We start from the raw sequence: 19634 nt of genomic DNA on the forward strand, positions 1-19634 counted from the left end.
TTCATTTCTTCATCATCACGCTGGTTATTCAGTAGCATGTTGCTTAACTCCATGTTGCTGTACATTTTTTGTTTTAACTTCGTTCCTGTCACTGACTTTGTTTCATGGCTTCTCATTTAAGGGAATATATAGTGACGGTATGATAGAGACTATCATATGCAGATGTGAAGATACGATGCAATATGCATCTCCACTTCCAAATCAGTGATGGACTCTCAATGCAACAGATCTATCCTGACAATAAGATGCTGGACAGTCTGCCATTGTCTGAAGCAGCAGTGTTACAACACACGTAAATAACAGACTGATGGACTTTATGACTGCTTACGAAGGACTAGACTATTATAATAATATGGCGAAAATCAGTTGAGGGAGGGAATTTGGGGAAGGGTAGGGAAATCCCAGACCCTATGGAGTGCGGTCTGGCCTAGACACGGCTGCAGTGTCCCTCGGCTTGGGTGTGGAAAGTTTCTGGGGCATGCCAGACTGGGCTAGACTCCAGCACCCACTGGTGCTCATGAGAGCCAGAGTGGGTATGGGACGGGCTACGCTAGGTTTCTGCTCCCACTGGGACATATGAGAGCTGCATCAAGGCATGGACCAGGACTGGCTGGGCTGTAACACACAACAGTAAGAACCAGGTTTGGTATGAGCCAGTTGGGCAAGGCCATTGTTCCTGCCAGGACAGGAGGTGGACTAAGTCAGCCAGGGCCAAGGATCCACTGGTGTGTAAGAGATCTGTTACTGAGAGGAGGTCTGATGGAGAAGTTGGGGAAACTCCTTTGTCAGGGCACAGTCCCTGCAGAGGAGCACAGAATGCCAAAGCAAGGAGTGGCCCAGAGCAGACCTGCCAGCATAGGTGTGGCTCAGGCATGAGGGTGGGCCAGGCTGGGCTAGTTCATAACACTCTCTGGCAGATGTGAGGCCCAAGATGGGGTGTGAAACAGGTCAGGTTCAGGCCTTATCACCAGTTCACTTTAGGGCTGGGTCAAGGACTGACTGTGCTTGGTTGGGCAGCAACTCCGGTCAGCATGAGCTGGAATGGGGGCAGATAGAGCCAGGCCAGGCTACAGCAACCGCTGGCAAATGTCAAGGTGAAATAGGTCATGCTAGACTGGACTGCCTCACAGACAAGCCACAAAACATGAGACCAGTGCAGCGGGTTGAGCCTGATAGGGGAGTAGTGGGGATTCTACTGCTGGGTCACCGCTCAGGCTGGCAAGCGTGAGAGCTGGAACTGTGGACAGGGCTGTAACATCTATTGGCCTGTATGTGAACTGTAGGTTAGGGAGAGAGCCAAGGTGGATTATCCAATTGTGTCTATTGGTACAAACATGAGCCAGAATAAGGATAGGTGGATTGGGCTTTGCTGCAGCGTAAGCTAGCAAGTGCCGGGACTAGGGGCAAGCCCTGTTGAGCTAGACTACAGAACCATCTGGAGAGTGCAAGATCCAGAACAGGGAGTGGGGCCAGCGGGGAGGTTGTGGACTCCTCCCTGACGGGCTGCAGCTCCCACTGGTGAGCATGAGAACCAGGACTGGGTGGGCCTGGCTGGACAGGTGGTGGCACCTGCTGGCATGAGTGTGGGCTGAAGGGTGGATTGAATTAGACTCAATGATGTTTATCAAGTCCCAATGGGATGGTCCACTGCACATGGACTATAGCAGCCAGTCAACCTTAGAAGGATTTTCTTATCCATGGGAGAGTGATATTGGCAGTATTTCAGAATTATCAAAACATGTGAACAGAACCCTCAGAACCCTCCACAATGGGGACCCTGGCAAGATATTAGGTGGCAGATTCTCATCCCCTGGGGAATACAGCAGTTGCAAAGCTGGGTATGACTTCTCTTAAGAAAATGTCTAACAACGGTCTCACCCACTTTCCCCTGATCCTTGACCCTTCCCACTCTGATCAACTACATAAACATCATCAAAAACAAAATTAGGAAAAAATAAAAAGAAAAGGAAAAATATTTGGGAACCATAAGAATTTTATACCCACAAGATGGAGCTCATAAAAGTCCTCTGTAAACAGCACGGTTGACTCTCCGTCCGACAGTCTCAAAGTTGTAGAAGATCGGATGTTTCAAAGATGAAACCATTGCCTGACCACAATAAAGCAATGCATCTTTAATAAAGTATAATCAACATTTATTCCTGAATTCCTGGTAAGTTTCATTTGAAGTCTCCACTGGGATAGGAACAAAAGCAACTTTAACTTAAGTGTAGTAACCAGTTATACAGTCTTAGCTTTAATGAAAAGTATGTGGCATTATTTAGCGAAATTGTACATATTCAGCTACCCAATAATGTGTTTTCAGAATTTGTCCTAGGGAAATTCTCTAACATGTGAACCAAAAAATGTGCAAGGCTGTTCATGTGGGCACTATCAAGGAAAGAAGAGAATTAAGACCACACACAGGGCCCAGTGTGGTGGCCTAGCAGCTAAAGTACTTGTCTTGAATGCACCAGAATCCCATATGGGTGCCGGTTCTAATCCCGGCAGTCCCACTTTCCCATCCAGCTCCCTGCTTGTGGCCTGGGAAAGCAGTCAAGGATGGTCCAAAACCTTGTGACCCTGAACCCATTTGGGAGAACCAAAAGAAGCTCCATCACCTGGCTTCAGATCAGCTCAGCTCTGGCCACTGTGGTCACTTGGGGAGTGAATCATTAGATGGAAGATCTTCCTCTCTGTCTCTCCTCCTCTCTGTATATCTGACTTTCCAATAGAAATAAACAAATCTTTAAAAAAAAATATTTGGAATCATGAAAATACATCATACCTCTTAATGTACCTTGGAACTTATAAAAAAAAAAAACTCAGTCACATAGTTCTACCAACAACACAATTGACAAAAGGACTTAGAAATGGACTTGCACGTTATAATCGTGGCCCACGATAGAAGATGACCATTCTAGAACTAAGCCCAGCATGCCCGTGTTGTCATAAAATTGGGGCAAACAAAAGCTATGGAAGATGACCAGCAATGAAGTTCCATTCATATAAATTTTTAACAGGGCAACATGAAACAATGTATTGATCAGAAATGCTGGCAGAGAAGATGAAATATTTACAAATGTACAAAGAGTGCTAAGAAGTTCAAAATAGTGCATTCATGGTAAATAAGAAGGGAGACTGGTGGAACCCCAGCCAGGCAAGCCAGGCAAGCCAGGCTTCCCAGGGTGCCCCGGGGAAGCCACACCCTTTTTCTTGCTTGGATAGTGAATACGGGGCGAGCTTGTTTTATATTTACTTATGACACATTAGAGCCTGCTATAACGTTCCCTGATATCCACGAGATATTATTTAGAATGATTGAAAACACAGAACTACAAAGGAAAGGAAAGCGGGGGAGCGGGGGAAAGGGGGGAGGGGCGGGGACTGAAAAAAGCACTTAAGTGGTCTGAGTAAAATGGCAATTCCCAAAGGGAAATGACGGAAAACAAGGGCGAAATGTTGATCATGATGACACAAGAGCATGAGCAGTAAAATAACAATGACGGCGGCCGATGACAGAGAAGCTGATGTTTACGGAATGGCTGCTATTTCCCAGACAACGTTCTTAGCTGTAGGGAGAGAATATTAAGTCAGCTAAACATTGCCATAACTCCATGTGACAGGTTCCATGACTGCTTGCGTATTTTTTTTTCTTTTGAATTCCTGAACCAAAGCAAATAGAATCCCAGGGAACTTGAAGAAGTTACATATTTTTTTTTTTTTTTAAGTGGCAGGGATCCCACGGCAGACAGCCTGATTCCTTAATGATGAGGCCGAAAATCATGGTGCCCAGACAGCAAGCGATTATTGTCTGCCTGTCTGATTTAGCTTCCTTAAACTGTCCTTTCTCGTTCTCCCTTTATGGGTATTTTGTTCTTTTGCAAGAAAGTTAGCTGAATTGCTCCAGGAGCGAGGGGATTAAACTTTTGAGGGGTGGGGTTGTGGTTCCCTGGTGAAATTTTTTTTTTTTTCAAATTGGATGACTACAGAACTTTCTAGGCTTTGCTACTCCCCGCCCAGAGCTATTTTCATGGGGAAGTTTGTTTTTTAATTTTTTTTAAAGATGTATTTTCTTTTTATTGGAAACTTAAGATATACAGAGAGGAGGAGACACAGGGAGGAAGATGGTTCACTCCCCAAGTGGTTGCAATGGCTGGAGCTGAGCTAAAACCAGGAGCTTCTTCCAGGTCTCCCACAAGGGTACAGGGTCTCAAGGCTTTGGGCCATCCTCATTTGCTTTCCCAGGCCACAAGCAGGGAGCTGGATGGGAAAGTGCCGGGATTAGCACTGGCGACTATATGGGATCCTGTCACATGCAAGGCAAGGACTTTAGCCACTAGGTTACCGCATCCGGTATCGGTCCCATTGTTAAGATGGCCAGCACATAACACCCACTAGCAGATCTGAGAGCCAGGGCGGGGGGCAGGAGGAGCCAGCTCGGGCTGCTGCACCAGCCAGTTCACATTAGGACAAGGACAGCAGTCAGACTGAGCTGGGATAGGCTGCAGCATCCAGCAGCAGGAGCTGGAACAGGGGAACAGGCTAGACTAGGCCAGGATGCACAATAAGATTGCAGACGCTGAGGTGAGGCGAGCCATTCCAACCTGGGCCCAGTGGGTGCCAGGTAGACAGAGACAGGGGATCTGACAGGGCTCAGGTAGCTTGACTCAGATCCCGGGGTCCACCTGCGTGGTGGGGACCATGTTCCTGAGCCCAGGGGATGGGAGAAGTGGTGGGGCTCGGGTGTCACCTGTCCTGATTGCTGGAGTCTGCCTGCAAGATGGGTGCTGGGTTTATGAGCCCCAGGGGTGGGGGACCCCATGGTGCTCAGGTCGCCTGGCCTGGGTCCCAGTGCTGGCCTGCTAGGTGGGTGCCAGGTTTATGACCCCAGGGGTGGGGGATCTGACAGGGTCCCGGTTGAGTCGCTACCAGATGCATCCAGATGCTAGTGCGGCCAGATGTAGATGGATCCAGGAACCAGCAGGCAGATAGAGATGGATTCTGACAGCTGGGATTGGGTCCCAGTAGCGGCCCTGATGCTAGTGCCAGGCAACCAAGTGTTGGGAGAGCACCCAAGGCCATGGCACCAAAGGTTAGCATCTATGCGCAGTTAAGTCCTCTTTTCAGGATAAGTTTGCAGCCACAAGCCGAAATACCAGACACAGGGAGGCACCTAGGAGGCTCTTTATTCAAAGTAGGAACGGGGGAGGGGAAGAAGGGTTTAAAGGGAAATGTTTCCTGCCATGGAGGCAGGATGGGGCTGCAAGGCTATGGGAAGGGGGCGAGATGAAAGAGAACAGGGGAGTAGCTAGGTGGAGAAGGGGCAGCGCAAGCAGTGGGAGAGATGTGGCAGAGAAAGTGGAGGGGAGGGTGGCCGGGAGCCATTGATGGATTGGATTGTCGGAGCTGTAGGGCATTGGTGGGAGGTGGGGTACCGGGTAATAGAGGAAAAGACACAGAAAAATGCATGAGTGGGGCTGTCAGGTGCAGTGCCATGAGGTTACAGCCAATGGGTGGGCAACTGGGACAGCGTGAAATTTACCAGCCGTGAGATAAAGAAGCAGGAAGCAGAGCGGGGTCCAAGATGGCGGGGTCTCATTGGTGCCTGGAGGGCTCGCTCATATTCTGGAGTCAGATATTTTATCTTCATGATGACTAGAGAAGCTGACATTTTTAAAAGTAAGTAGACTAGGGCCCAGCGTGGCGGCCTAGTGGCTAAAGTCCTCTCCTTGAATGCTCCAGGATCCTATACAGGCGCCAGTTCTAATCCCAGCAACCCCAATTCCCATCCAGCTCCCTGCCTGTGGCCTGGGAAAGCAGTCGAGGACGGCCGGAAGCCTTGGGACCCTGCACCTGCGTGGGAGACCTGGAAGAAGCTCCTGGCTCCTGGTTTCGGATCGGCGCATCACTAGCCTTTGCAGTCACTTGGGCAGTGAACCATCGGAAGGAAGATCTTCCTCTCTGTGTACATCTGACTTTGCAATGCAAATAAATAAATCTTTAAAAAAAAAAGGAGGTAGATTAAAACCAAAATAATGGACAAAATGGCATGCGGCAAATCAATATTGCTGTTGGATCACGTATTGTTGCCCTACTCCAGTAACTTTGGTCTGCCCAGCTGGAAAGCAGGCCATGAAAGTACTGTGCAAAGATTGCACAGTAACAAGAAATAGATGAAAACTAGATGACTCCAACATAGTATCCATATTAACCCCTTCCCATTCTCCAACCTCACTGTACCCTCATTGTGACCAGGTAACACGGTAAAACCTGTTCCACTTAGGCCAGTGTATTGCTTGCAAATATCATGTACAATGTGGCACAAATAAGCCTGTAAAAAGAAAATAAAAGGGTGGGGGGGGAGGACCTTGGTTTCTGGCAATCACCACCCTTTCCCAGAAATAAGCTGAATATTCCAGGCAGAGAGTAACACGCATCTGTGCGAATCTATTAAAGAGGAACTGAAATCCGCTCACAGGTGCTACTCTGGCTGTGGGCTAGCCTGCTGCTTGCCACTTCCTCTGCTAGAAACCTCTTGGTTTCACTTCAGGATTGCTATAGCTTTCTCTCTTTGATTGAAACCAAGGGACCAGCCTGGACCACTGATGCTCACCTAGGTTCCCTGCTGTCCCGTAGCACCGGTATTCCAAAACCCATCAGCCATCACTCGGCGTTGGCAGACCCAGGATTAAGGCTTGCTCCGTGAACTCAGGACCTCCTTGGTCCAGATTTACTCCCCTCTCATGTCAATATATTTTGCTCCCAGTTATCAGATTCCTGGTCTCTCCTCTTTGCTCTGTTCTTCTCTTTCATCCATCCTTGTCAGAACTAGGAAGGGGATATTGCTGTGTGATTGTGCTGTTCCTCTATTAAGTCTTCCAAATTTTCCATTACTCTCAGAGCGGATCTAGAATGCTTTCCCTGGTTCTTCTCTAGCTAAGGTCATTTGAATGAGCATCTCCCCTCCCTCCCCTTCCTTCACTCCTCTGTCTGTCCCTACCCTTATCTCCATCCTTATCTTTCCCCTCCTCCTCCTTTCCCTTCTCTTTGCCCTTTCTCCCTTTTTCTTCTTTCTCTTTCTCTTTCCCCTCTCCCACTGCCCCTCCCTTATTCTCCGTTGGAATTGTCTTGACTGAAGCCTGACACTGGTATTTTAGCACATGTTCCTTTGGTAAACTTTGTCCTGCCGGCAATGTGCTTAAATGCACTTGCTTGCTTGTTTGTTTGTTTAATTGATCTTGACTGAATTTCTCAGCACCTGCAAAATTTCTGGCTCATGTTACACCAAGGTTCTCTTGAGCACTCTTTAATCTCCCTGCATGTCCAACCATGTGTGTGTGAGATTTCTCTCCATACTGTCCCACACATGGACTGAACACGAATATGTAGCTTTCCTTTTTTTTGTTTTCCCCCTCATCTTTACTTGGAATATTTTCCTAGGCCTGTATTGCAGTTTTCTAATCTTGTCTTTGGATGTTCAGTTGGCTGTGTATTTTAGCTCTAAAATTTCCATTCCATTTTTTTTATATATATATTCCGATACTCTGGGAGAATTTCCTGCATTTGCTTCTCTGTTCTGTGTTTTCTCTCTTTTCTTGAACGTCTGCATCATGATCATGGCAAGACATTTGTCTCTCTCTCCACCACTTGAATTGCTGGAAGTCGAGGTCTACCTTATGTTTCCTGCATGTTCATGCGATTCTGCCTCCTAGAATGTAGAGAATATGTGACCAAGTGCTGGGGAAGGTGAACTCGGCAACTTTGGAGCTGAAGACTCGATAACGTTTTGTGTATGTCAATATTTCCCCCTCACTTAGGCTATATGCACTTCAAGATTTTTAAATGTCTGACCATTTCGGAAGGGCCTGCATTGTCACTTTTGTCCCTCCCTTTCTGTGGAAAACCTTGCTACACTTTCTGAAACTTTCAGAGATTTTTTTTCTTTCAAAGATTTATTTGTTTGCATTGCAAAGTTAGATATACAGAGAGGAGGAGAGACAGAGAGACAGAGAGGAAGATCTTCTGTCCGATGAGAAGACACCTCCCCGGGTGAGTGCAATGGCTGGTGATGCACTGATCTGAAGCCAGGAGCCAGGGGCCTACTCCGGGTCTCCCACGCAGGTGCAGGGTCCCAAGGCTTTGGACCGTCCTCGACTGCTTTCCCAGGCCACAGGCAGGGAGCTAGATGGGAAGTGGAGTTGCCAGGGTTAGAACCAGCAGCCATATGGGATCCTGGCAAGTTCAAGGCGAGAACTTCAGGCCACTGGGCCACCATGCTGGACCCCATCCTAGCTTTCTTAATCTGGCCATATGTTTGGGCAATGTTCTCTGGTCTCCCTTCCCATCACTCTCCCTGTCAAATGGCAGCTTTGCGGGATCATGGAGACCTCGCTGCTTCCTCTGTGGTCCACAGCGATCTCATCGCCAGGCCAAGGCCACAGTCTCAGGGGCTTAAGTGGAAGAGTGAACCCTCCTCCCTGCCGTTCCTCTTTCTCCAGACTTCTAGTCCGTTGCTCTGGCTTATTAAGCAGATGTGACTTTCATGTCTGGATTTGGAAAGAATTTGGGATATCCTGCAAATGATTTCCTTTTGTCGCACCAGGAAAACAACGTCAGTTCTTCCTGAGTTTCGCCTCCTCCTGGAGTGTCTTCCTGCATCACCTGCCATTCCCCCTGTGCAGTCTCCTATGAGAAACGCCTTAGTAACTCCTCAGTCAGCTTCATCTTGCATGGAACTCTTCCACATCCTCTTGTATGTTTCATCCGCGGCACTTGTCAGCTTCTGTAATTAAATGTGTTGCTTGCTTAATGTCTTCCCTGATCAAATTGCAAGATCCAAAGGGACAAAGACCATAGTGCTGTGTGAGGATGCGCCTTCCCACATCTTGGAAAGGACAGCTGTGTGTTCCCAACCTTCACCTGGGTTGCCTGCCCAAGCACTCACTTCTGTTACTACCCAACCTTCCCTGCTTGGTACCCCAGCTCCCAGGATGTGCAACCACATTTCCTAAAGAAAAGGTTCTCTCCTTCGCTGGAGACGGAGCCTTAGTGAACAAGACCTTTATAAATAAGAAAACAAAAAAACCCACAGTAATTGAAAAAAACCACAGTAATTGAAACCGTAGACTAAAATATATGGAGCGCCCATAGAGAAATTCCTACCACTGCTGTTGCAAATTATCCAAAATACAGTGACTCAACACAGCCCAAATTGATTCTCATTCTGGAGTTCAGAAATGCAACGCAGATCTCATGAGCTAATATGAAAATGTCAGCGGGGCTGTGGAGGCCCAGGGAGAGCGTCTGTCCTGTTGCTTTTCCAGCCTCCAGGGGCCACTGCATCCTTTAATACTGGACTTTATCATAAATGTCAGCTATGACATTTTAACCTTCCTCCGGATGCTCACCCTATCTCCTTTTCACTTAGAAGGATCTCCTAATTATACTAGGCCCACCCAGATCACCCAGGGTTATCATCTCCTCTCTGAGTCCGGGAGAGACCTTAATTCCACTTGCAGTCTTTATTCTCCTTTGCCACGTTAGATGACATATGCACAGGTTTAAAGGATTTGGATGGAAAGCCTGTTAGGGAGCTATTGTTCTGTTTATTCCGCTAGGAATGGTCCCTACTGTCTCTGACAGCTGCAGTCATGAAAAGATAATTGGCAAGGGCAAACTTGCCATGAACAGGAAGGTACAGCTCACACCAAGAATCGAGAAGGACGGATGGAGACTGCTCTGGGAGATCTCATGCAAGAATCAATATTTTGCCCCGTGTCTGCTAAGCAACATGTTGTCATTGCTGGGGAACAGGAGCTTCTGGGTTTCAATACGTGTTCCTTTTGCAAATGAGAAATGCTCTAGAAATCCTTTCGCTGAAGCAATCTTTGTAGGTGTGTGGTGATGGGAATGAGATGGGATCAGTCAACTTCTAAATTGCGGAGACCATTGGAAAGATGGACATGATGTAGACACAGAACCTTCATGTGGATCTGGATAGAGACTCCAAACGGGACAAGGGCTTACGGAAATGGACCGTATTCTGTGTGGGAGCAGAAAGAAGTGTGTACTCTGACAGCTAAAGGAGAGTCTGAGGGAGTGGGTTGGTTTGCTACCCAAATGTAGGTGGCCAGCCTCAGTAGCTTTTCCATGAGATTACAAAAAATCACTTGCATTTAGATTGGGTCGTAAAACTGGTTCACCCCAAAGGTAAATGGAGAACAAAGAGGATATTGCTTGCCCATTGACAATATTGCAGGCTCCCTTTCTCCTTTTGCTTGGGTCCCAGAGGTAGCAGAGCCTCAAGCAGGGAAGAGGCTGGTTCCTCGAATGGTAATCGATCGGAAGAAGTCTGCTGGTGACGCGCAAGTCTGTAATGGACACAAAATGAGCAAAATCCAACTTCCTTCTCCAGCTCGCTATTAACCTTGGACAGTTCCTATGTCTTATAATCAGTGTCTTATAACACAGCATTTCCTGGAGAGCTAGTATTAAGCCGCTGGTTAAGCCAGCTGGTTAAGGGCAGGTTAAGCCGCTGCCCACAATGCCAGCATCCCATGTGGAAGGACCCGTTTGACTCTGGGATAACCCTGCTTTTGGTTCAGCTCCCTCCTAATGTCTGTGGGAAGTCAGCAGATGATGGTTCCGGTTCTGAGGACCTTGTCATCAACATGAGAAGCCCGTATGGAGTTCCTGACCCTTACATTTTCCTGACCCACTTCTGACTTTTGTGGCCATTAAAGAGGGAGACACAGCGAAGAGATCATCTCTCTCTGCTTCTTACCTCCCCAAATAAATAAACAAATAACTCCTTCTTAATAATCACCTATGTAATTGGGAGTATTGTAGAGTTGAATTCAGCTTTTCTTTATTAAAAATTTTTTAAAAATTTATGAAAACCACAGCAAGAGTACAGAATCAGTTCTATTTTAATCAGTGCCGAAATATATAGCTATTTAGGCACAGAAATGTCTATTTTGCTAACTGCTCTGTTGAATGTTTCTTAAAAAGTAACAACCAGTTAAGATACATTGTTTGATGTAATTTAGCATCATCTTCCATCAATTCTTATTTTTAATGATTTAGGTTATATATGAATATAATTTTGTCAAATCAACTCCAAGGCTGGGACTATTTTTGTAATAAAGATAACTATATAAATATGCATATGCATTTTTAAAAGGAGGTATACAAAAGAACAAATTTTATGGATATAAGTACTTGGAAGTATAGAACGGATAATAAGAATTAACCCATTTATTATCCCTAGCTTCTTATGAAGTGAAGTATTACATTACTTTTTGGCTTTGGAAATGATTTTCTGTTAGGACTTTATTTATTTGAAAGGCAGAATTACAGAGAGGGAGGGGCAGAGACAGAGAGCTCTCTTCCATTTGTTGGTTCAGTCCCCATCTAACCTTAACAGCCAGCTGGACCATGCTGAAGCCAGGAGCCAGGAGTATCTTGTAGGCCTCTTGATGAGCAGCATGGGCCCCAAGCACTTGGACCATACTCTGCTGCTTTCCAGGTCATTAGCAGGGAACTGGATTTCCAGTGGAGCAGCCAGAACTCAGAATAGCTCCTATATGGAGTGCTAACCCTGCAGGGTAACTTAACTCACTATGCCGCAACAGTAGTCCCAGGAATAATTTTTGTTGTTTTTGTTTTGGCAACTGCTCTGTCGGACACAGTTCCTGTGGGTAAGCACAAGAATCAAGAAAGCGAGAAGCCCGGACCAGGCCAGGTTATTGTACCCATGGACTTACCCTTGACTCAGGTTTGGGGCAAGCCAGGCTAGGCCATACCACCTGTTGTCAAATCTGAGAGCCAGAATGGTGTTTGGGTCATGCCAGTTCTGGCCTCAATACCAGACAGATCACACTAGGGACAGGACTGGGGGCTGGCTGGGATGGACTAGACTGTGATACTCTGGGGAGAGTGGGCGAACCTGGTAGGGGGGTCTGCAGGGAGATCCCCTGCTCAGCCACTAATCCCACTGGTGAGTGCGAGAGCTGGGACTGGGGGCAGACCAGGCCAGGCATGGTTATAACATCTGTAGACCTACATATAAGCTGATCGAGGACAAACCAAGCTGTGCAGACTGTATCTAATGACACATGCATAAGCCAGAGTGGGTGAGGGTTAGGCTTTGCCACAGCATCAGCTAAAGTGTCTAACTAAATTGCAGTACCACCTGAAGAGTACATGTTTTGGGAGTGGACCCAGTAGGGACACAGTAGGCACCTCCCTCTTGGGATGCTACTCTGGTGGGGATGAGAACCAGGACTGGAACAGACATGGCTAGACAGAGAGGCACCCCCCAGCACATGTGTGGGCTGGATAGGGGTCTAGTTGGGTTGAACTAGGCTTCAATGGCCATTGACATGTATGGGAGTTGAATGAGATGTGGGACACACTGGGCCAGTCTGCTGTACATACTGGCAAGACCGGAAACTAGGGCAGGATTGGGCCTGGTGGGGGTTATTGTGGGTTGCTCCAAATAGGATGCAGCTCCCACTGGTTTACAAGAGGGCCGAGTGTGCAGTGGGCAGGATTGGGCGGGGCAACAACGACCATTAGTTTGCACAGAAGACAGGACTGGAGACAACTGATCCGGCAATTGCAACCAGCAGTGTGCACAGAGAACAATTGGGGCGACAGACTGTGCAAGACCTTGTATTGGCATGCACACACAAGAATCGGGTCTGGGATCAGGTTTCATCCCCTCAAAGAAATTTCTTTGGAAAACTCCCAACTGAACTGCTGGATTCAGAACTCAACCATGGAGGAAATTGCAGGTTCCACGGGCTGACCGTGCAGTGCATTTGTCAGAAGTGGGCCTCCTCAGTGGCTCAGTCAGAGCAGTGGACAGCATATCCAGATGCACATGGATGATATGGCAGTACATTGGAGCCTGCAGAGGACACCTGGTACCACAGCAGAGGATGGAAGACAGAACAGATTGGCCAACTATCCCAGTCAAGTGTTGGCAGTAAATACGTGGACAAACGAAGACTCTAAGGTGGACTGTGTCAGCCAGTGGAGTCTAGAAAATTCTCAATGTGAATGGAGTGGCAAGATCAGCAGCAATACAGAACTGTTGAACTATCAAAACCACTTGCCGGGACTGGGTGCAAGTCCTATCAGGCTGAATTGTAGTACCTGCGGGCAGGTGCAATATCTTGGCAGGGGAAACGTGGGTACTTCCCTGCTAGGCTGTACCTGCAACTGGTGAGCACAAGAACCACAACTGGGGTAAGGCCAAGCTGGACAAGGCAGTGGCATCTGTTGGCACATGTGAGAGCCAGGTCTGGGGTGAGTTGGGCTGAGCTAAGCTGTATCACGCACATGTGTATGAGAGGGGATGGGATGTGAGCTGGGTGGGCCAAGTTAGGCCGCAGAAGAAGCTAGCACACACAAAAACTGGGGACCAGGGAAAGGCCTGTTGAGGGTTATTAAAGGTTGCACCAGTTAAGCCTTGGCACCTGCTGGTATACATGAGGCCTGGTTGTGTCATGGGCTGGCATGCAACACCCGCTGGCTCATGTGAGATATGGGGCTGAGGCAGAACTGATCAAACTGCACATGATGCATTTGCTCATCTGTGCCCTGGCTGGTACAGGTGGCAGGAATACCTGACCTTGCACTGGCAGGTGCATGGAAGAGTCAAGTGTGAAATTATCCCCATCCAAGGCTTCTTTGGGGGCTCCCTGACCGGACCGCTGCACTCAGGCCTCGGCCACAGAGAAAATCACAAGATATATGGTTGCATCTTGGAGTGCATGTACTGGGACTGGACTAGTCCTCGTGAGTTGCAGATGCCTTTGCAATGGACCGCATGTCCAGAAGCACATGGGGGACATGACAGCCAGCTTATCTAGGCCAGTATGCGGTGTGAACTGCCTGTCAGAGGATGGAAAGCAGAACAGGTTGGATCACGCTCCTGGCCGTGCTTTGCAGCAATTCCTGGGGCTGTGGATGCACTAAGGCAGACTTTGTCAAATAGTAGCCCTTTGGAGGATTTTCTCAACCCTGGAGCAATGAAAGTGACAACATCTCAGGGCCATGGAAACCCTGAGAACACTCTTCTGCATGTTGGGGTCCTAGAGCATCACCAAAGGACCATCCCCCATCCCCAGGTGCTGATGTTTGGCAACAAGGAGTGGCCCTCTCCCCCTCCTCCTCTGTGGATATAGGAGAAAAAAACAAAGATTGAAATGTGTTTTGCACCCACCTTCCTCCATCCCTCCCCTCCTTACCCTAATCAGAGGCCCACAAGGGCGTGTATCCCTGGAACTATGTAAACAATATTAAAAATAAAATTATATAAAGAAACCATTTAAAGCAGAAAAAACAAAGAGCAAAATACAAAGAAAAAAAGTTTCTTTCCTACAGTTCTTTTTTCTAAATCAAACGTTTCTAACTTTATGGATCTCTGGTGTAATAACATGTTATACACATCAAAAAATATACAAATTTCAAAATAACAAGTAAAACAGTCGTATTTTCTTGGAGCACCATAACATGTTCAGTTTCATCCAGTGCTGATAACACACCTGTTCATTGTTCTTTCAGCTAGCTCTTCAGTCAAGTTCACGGTGAAATCCCTAAAGAGGGAGACATCTTGGTCTTGTAGGACCACTTGTTTTTTATTTATCTTTTCATCTTCATAGCTTTACCCTCATTCTTTTTTTTAATAAATTGAAAACCAAAATGTAGGGAGATTATAAAGCTTTATCTCCATCTCTCAGTTATAAAACGTCTGAGTGAGAATTACAGTGTATGACACGGGGTGTTAAAGCAGTGGCAAAGCTTTGTAGATATACTGTGTCTTTTCAAACACATTCACACCTATTGCCTAAACATTTCTAGTCAAGGAGGAGTTTTTTTTAACAACACACTGTCTGAGATCAAGAATACAGGAAGACGTGGCAGGTGCCACGGTATAGCAAGTTCAGCCATCCCTTGCCACACGCGAATTCTGTATCAGGGTACCTCTTTGGGTCCTGGCTGATCTTCTTCCAAATATACCACCCTACTAATTTGCCTGGGAAAGCACAGGTGGCTGGCCCAAGTTTCCATGGAGGGGACCCAGATGTAATTCCTGGCTCCTGGCTTCAGCCTGGTCCAGGAACCAGCTCTTGCTGCCATTTGCGGAAGGAAGCAGTGGGCTGAAAATTTCTCTTCTTCTCTTTGTGTCACTCTGCGTTTCCAATAAATAAGGAACTGCCCTTCTCCACCTAAAAAAAAAAATAGTGGATATTACAGGGAGGCCCAAAATATGACAGCTGAAATTTTCTTATGAACTCATAAGCCATCGAGAAGGAGTCATAGACCCATGACTCAATGGTTAGCTCATGAACATTTTGTAGTCTTTCAGGGAGAACAAATTCATTATTGAAGTAGCGAATTCATTGTCGGATTATCTTCCTAACCCCATGTAATACTTCTTATTGTTAGCGAAGGCTGTAGTTAAACAAGTTGTTCTGGAGCTTGGACATGAAAAGAGTGTAGATTCATAAAAGGTCATGAATGATTTACCATAAAATTATTAGGCACAAAAAACAAAATGCCATATGCAATGCATTAGGATGATTCCTTTCCGGAGTCCAAATAAAATCTCACATACCATATGCGCTGTTGTTGTGGCCTTTGGGTGTACAGAGTGCGTGAGGAATTTGCAGCCTATGCTACAACAGCTGCGCTTGTTAGATGCTTTACATGTTTTCTCAAAAACGGATTTAAAATGAACTTTATGGAGGATGACACTGTAGCATGGTAAGCAAGGCTTCCGCTTGCCACGCCTGCATCCCATAGAAGTGTCGGTTAAGTCTGGGCTGCTCCACTTCTCATTCAGCTACCTGCTAACGCCCATCAGGCTAGGATAGGCTGAAAATGGGAGCCAGGCACTCCTGGGACACAGCAACCTGAGCCATCCTCTGCTGCTCCCCCAGGTCTACGGTAGCAGCAAGGTGAACTTAGAAGAGATGGGACCTGATGCAGGCATGCTGAGGCAGGATGTAGCTCCCCCTGGCGTCTCAACCTCTGGAACACACATCCATCTAACATCTTCCCTTTGATGTGCAAAAAAAAAAAAACCCTTAAGTTACACGCTGAATTTAGGCAATATGTCCTACTTTCAAACTAGAAAATGCCTTTAGAACAATGATTCGTACTTTCAATAAATAAAATCGCGAGCTCCTAAAGATCCGTCACATGCATTCAGCAATCAAAATTATAGTCGATTCAACATTGCAGTAAACTGGGTCATGCTGCATTTTCACTTCCGCGCACCACCAGGTCTGTTTAGGCAGTTTGACTTTCACGTTTCTATGTTTTCCTTCTTTTTGGCATCGTGTTTTTTTTTTTTCTGAATTATGTGAGCTAACATCCTTTGGTTCAACTGTTTCTTTTCGTTGTTTCCACTTCCATCCCCCCGGGGAAACTTCACCAGGGCCTTTCCTAACTTGCCTACTTCCTCTTCTCAATTACTACTTTCAGGGTTCCAAAACATGTCCCTCTGTGAAGGCCCCTGAACTATTGCCATTTCAGAAAAAGAAGTCAAAAGAAGTGGGTGGGGAAGGGGTGGAGCTAGCAGCCTCGCCAAACTGAGGAAGAAAAAGGCAAAACGGACCTGAATTTTCTACCCCCTGGAAAGTTGATGAGCCCTTGTGCCTTTGTTGAGATGAATTCAAGTCTTTCCATCCCCGCCCTGCGTGGCAATTAAGTTGAAGGGGAAAAGTTTTGCATCTTTTGAGAAACAAAACGGAAGTGTAAAAAGGAAGTACCCAGCGCTGGCTAATTGTCGTTTTGGAAGGCCTCAGATCTGGAATACGAGGAATTTGCAGAGAGACTCACGGAGACTTTCACAGAATTGGCAATGTTTATGTAGCACGAGCAACCGAAAGAATTTGCTCTTGTTGCAGATTCTGACTCGGATCGTTTAGAATGCAAGCTACATGAAATGTGACCGGAACAGAATCAACCTCCAAATCTCCATTTTGCAATAAAATTGCTTAAGTCTCTGCCCTTAGTTTGAAAGATATGTATATATATAATATAATATATTATATTATAATATAATTATATAATAATATAATATATAATAATATATTATATTATAATATAATTATATAATATATAATTATATTATATTTTTATATTTATATTATAATATTTATAATATTTATATTTATAATATATTACAATTATGAATATATTATAAATTATATTATAATTACAATTATATTATATATTATTATATTATATTATAATTAAAATATAATATATAATATTTATATTTATAATATAAATATAATATTTATATTATTATTATATAATATATAATAATATTATAATAATATAATAATATTATAAGAGAGAGAGAGAGATAGGGTTGAAATACTACTAAGTTAGTTATGAAAACATTGTAATTGTTCTTCTTTAAGTGATGAGAAATGCTTAGGACTTATACTGTATTATCTTGTACAGTTTATGGAAAAATATGTTACTAGATATTATTTGCCCTATACAGATTCCCAAATGTTCTCAAGCTCTAAATTCAAAACTTCCCATTTTTCCTCTGTGATAGATGCTCACATAATCTCTAGTTTATTCATTTATCAGCACAATATAGGATTTCAATTCCAGTTCACTGATACGTCCATATAGTCCTATATAGTCTTGGTAAGAATGGTCAGGTCATGGTTTTAATCTACAATTTATGGCTGTGAATAAAAAAAATGGAACTCTTTATTTGTTTTTAAATATTTCTTTAATTTTATTGGAAAGTCAGGTATACACGGAGGGAGCAGAGACAGAGAGGCAAATCTTCTGTCGGCTGATTCACTCCCCAAGTGGCCACAATGGTCAGAGCTGAGCTGATCCGAAGCCAGAAGCCAGGAGCCAGGAGCTTCTTCCGGGTCTCCCATGTGGGAACAAGTTCCCAAAATTTGGGCTGTCCTCGACTGCTTTCCTAGGCCACAAGCAGGGAGCAGAATGGGAAGTGGGGGCTGCTGGGATTAGAACCGGCGCCCATAAGGGATTCCAGGGTGCGCAAGGCAAGGACTTAAGCTGCTAGGCTACCGCACCAGGACCCGGGTCTCTTCTCTCCCATTTTATCACCTCAGAGGGAGAAACCTCTAGAAAGATTGCCTTGTGGTACAAGGATGCCTGTTTAACAGGCTGACTGATTGTCTATTACCTTATGGTAATGAGCTATTCTTTTTTTCTTGGATTCTCAATAAAAAACTCAGGAGGTGAATCTGATCCATTAATACATCCAAATGTTTATAGAAAAATCTCAGCTACCCTGGCGTTGCACTGTGTCCACTGTACCCCGCATGGGAAGAGACTGCCTCTAATTAAAAAAAAAAAAAAAAGATTCCCAAATGAAACAAACAGCCTTCGCACGCCACCCCAGGAATACATTGCATAGCTACTGGTTTGATCAGATCAATTTTGTTATCTATTTCTCACGAACCGCTTTCCATCGTGTTTTCATTGCTAGAGAAATGACTGCGTCTTCTATTTCCCTGTGTCCGTGAAGGCCCAAGGATACAGACTCCGCATCGCTCTGCCCTTTAACTTCCAAATCAAAGCCAGACAAAACAGGCAGCTCTAATGTTACAGTAGAGAAGAAGCATGCTAGGAGATCGCAATTTTTTTTTTTAAGGTTTGTTTATTTATTGGAAAGTCAGATATACAGAGAGGAGGAGAGACAGAGAGGAAGATCTTCCGTCCGATGATTCAGTCCCCAAGTGAGTGCAATGGCCAATGCTATGCCGATCTGAAGCCAGGAGCCAGGAGCTTCTTCCGGGTCTCCCACACGGGAGCAGGATCCCAAGGCTTTTGGGCCATCCTCGACTGCTTTCCCGGGCCACAGGCAGGGAGGTGGAAGGGAAGTGGAGCTGCCGGGATTCGAACCGGTGCCCATATGGGATCCCGGGAGCGTTCAAGGCAAGGACCTTAGCTGCTAGGCCACCGCGCCGGGCCCTGAATAGCTTTTTAAAAACTAAAAAGTTGTGCCCGGCACGGTGGCGCAGTGGTTAAAGTCCTCGCCTTGCACGCCCGGGATCCCATATGGGCACCTGTTCTAATCCCGGCAGCCCCGCTTCCCTTCCAGCTCCCTGCCTGTGGCCTGGGAAAGCAGTCGAGGACGGCCCAAAGCTTTGGGACCCTGCACCCGCGTGGGAGACCCGGAAGAGGCTCCTGGCTCCTGGCTGTTAAGTTGCTGGCTTTGGATTGGCTCAGCTCCGTCCCTTGCATCCGCATTGGGAGTGAATCATCGGATGGAAGATCTTCCTCTCTGTCTCTCCTCCTCTCTGTATATCTGACTTTCCAATAAAGAAATAAATCTTAAAAAAAAAAAAAAAGTTCTCTCTACAACCTCCTGGTTGGGAAACTAAACTTGTGAATTTTCTCTTTTTATTCCCCGCACCTGAGATGTCCCTAAGGAGATGCAATGGGACATTGGAAGCTTTGTGTCTTTAATGTTGCCTTTCTCTGATACACCTGTGTCTGTGGATGGAAGAACAATATTTCTCAAATCCCACCTGTTTCTGAGTATGGCTTTTCAAATTCCTTTCCCATGCACATACGCGAGTAAAGACCTTTGTCCGTGTTTTCAACATGTT

Source organism: Ochotona curzoniae, unplaced genomic scaffold (genome assembly GCF_017591425.1).
Source record: "Ochotona curzoniae isolate NIBS_2020 unplaced genomic scaffold, NIBS_Ocur_1.0 contig_21, whole genome shotgun sequence".
Lineage (NCBI taxonomy): Eukaryota > Metazoa > Chordata > Mammalia > Lagomorpha > Ochotonidae > Ochotona > Ochotona curzoniae.